General features: G+C 42.2%; 1 pseudogene; it reads right to left on the bottom strand.

Moving 5' to 3' along the window:
- Positions 1 to 1,914, bottom strand: LOC119912274 (annotated as a pseudogene).
- Between the last annotated feature and the right edge of the window lie 605 nt (positions 1,915 to 2,519).

Genomic DNA, 2,519 nt, shown 5'->3' on the forward strand with positions numbered 1-2,519 from the left:
AAGTCAACGGCATTTCCACCATTTAATGATCAGAGCTTCCATCTTTAAAGGACTGGAAGTGGAAGAAGTTTACATGGAAATGAGGAATCTGTTCAATCACTTTGAATCACTTTGTACAAAGTTCATTGATGGATTTATTACAAGAAGCTGAAAGATTTCTGTGATCCTGTACAGACTCAACTGATCTGTTCTCTACCAGGAGGAGACTCTCCCTCCTGCACAGAACTCAGACACACTGAGGAACCAAACAACCAGAACCTAAAGCCAGGATAAAGAGGTTCAGTGAATGTGGTGTTGAAGGTGTGGAGGTGGATCAGTGTGTCAGAGGAGACTCTGTAGAAGGACAGAGAGCCAGCAGGACAGTCCACATACACTGCTACTCTACCAGAGGAGAAGGAGGAGGAGGAGATGGATGTTCTTCTCTTATTATGCCAGACAGAGTAACCATCATCAGAGCAGTCCAGAGTCCAGGACCGATCATTCATTCCAAACACACAGTCTTTACTCTCTCCTCTCCTTCTGATTCCTCTGTAACTCAATGATATTTTAACTCCTCCTCTCCTCTCAACCTCCCAGTAACAGCGACCAGTCAGACCATCTCTACACAGCAGCTGCCAGCAGTCAAACCTGTCTGGATGATCAGGATATGTCTGCTCCTTCCACACATGTGTTGCCTTCCTGTTGTTGTCAGACAGTTTGATCTCTCTGTTTACTGTGTTTGTGTCGAGTGTGAGTTCACAGGAATCTGATGGAGAGAACGAGACACAATCCAGCTGCAGTTATTGATCTATCATCTGTTCATTGATTGACACTTTGATGGTGACATCAGAGCTTTGAATGAGTGATGTCACAGTCTGAAGATGGTTGAATGTGTGCTGCTTTGTTTTCATGAATCAAATGAAAAACACACTTACACTTCCTCAGACCGGGTCTCAACCATCAGACTCCAGCAGGCTCCAGCCTGAAAGGTGGATGGGGGGTCAGACCAGCACATCCTCTTTCAGCATCAAACATGGACATTACATTCCTCTTTATATATCCTCACATATACACAATATGTCCATCTGGGCTGCTTCTCCCTGGTCATCTTCACCTTTGCCACTCTCCTCGTACACTGAGAGTGACCCATAAGATGTTGTGGTGTGTAAAAGAGGAGCAAAATATCTGATAACGAACACAAACCTTTTTCTGATAGAGACAGTATCATTTCATGGGATCTTTTCTGCAGGTTTGGGGATAATTACTCTCAAATTCATATCCTGCTGTGATATGATAATTCTAGTCCAAGAATATCTGTAAAAGGAGCTGGAACATTAGTGTTGGTGGTGGGATAACACAGCAACGATTTGCTATAACTTCTTCAGCCCTGAAGGAACTCCAGCAAAGACCCAGAGTCTCTCTCCATTCTCCTGTGTCACCACCTGCTCCACATGGGATTGCCAACATTACTTCAAGAACATGCGCTGTTTGCTAAATACCCGCATTAAAAGTTGCATCCACCAAAACATCGGGCCCAAAAGTCTTGACCTGTGGTTGTCACTTTACGGCACATTCTTGACTAAATGTAACTGCTTTTGAGTTATTGGTTTATTTGTTATGTTTTTATGCAGCTAGGCTAGCAATTCCCTCTGCTTTTAGACTTGGTGCTAAGCTAGGCTAAATGTCCTTGACCTTTCTCCGTACAGAGGTGAAACCGATTTTGAATCTGGGTGAGAGGAAAAAGGAAATTTCTCAGACTTACAGAAAGTTCATTTAACATGCAGATATTGGTCTAAACTGCATCAGTTATTACCAACAAGCAATTATTATGTTTGTTCCTGAGATGTTCTCCTTGGAGACCACCTACACAGAAATATTTGACCAGTTTTTCTGCGAAATAGACTTCATTAACCAAAAACACCTTCTCTATCAGAGTGACTAGCTGCCTTGTTAGTCCTGATACCTGTCACCTGTGTTGCTCCTGCCCTGCTCGTTAGCCCCTGTGTATATATGTTTGGTGTTTCTCTTCACTCCCCGTCTGGTCATTGTCATGTGTAGTGTGATGTGTGTTCCATCTGTTCTTGGAACTACCCGTTCAATCATTTTGGATGTACCTGTCTCAGCTACTTGTAAGCCTTATTGCTTGTTTTTTGGATTTGGATTAAAATCCTTAACTAACGTTGGGTCTCTAGTGTCTTGCGTTTGGGCTCCCTCCTGTGTGCACTGATTGGAATCCTGACACTAAATGACGTGCGTGATGGTCAGATAACAAAGACCCATTCTCTTTTTCAACTTACGAGCAGTTGACAGCTTGCACGGCAGCCTTTCCCATATGCATCTTTATGAAACGCTGTCTCTTGTGAATTTTATTTTAAATGCAGCCCCCATTATACTTGAAATTAGAAAATATTAACTGTAAATATTACTGTAGTTATCTGTGTAAAATAGGGTGTTAATTGATTTCATGTGGTTGGTGTATTCACGCCTCAAATCATTCATTCAATCACTCAATCATCAGCATTGATATTTCAATGATATTT

This window comes from Micropterus salmoides, unplaced genomic scaffold (genome assembly GCF_014851395.1).
Source record: "Micropterus salmoides isolate LMB-PRFRI ecotype aquatic unplaced genomic scaffold, ASM1485139v1 Ms_hic_scaffold_1, whole genome shotgun sequence".
NCBI lineage: Eukaryota > Metazoa > Chordata > Actinopteri > Centrarchiformes > Centrarchidae > Micropterus > Micropterus salmoides.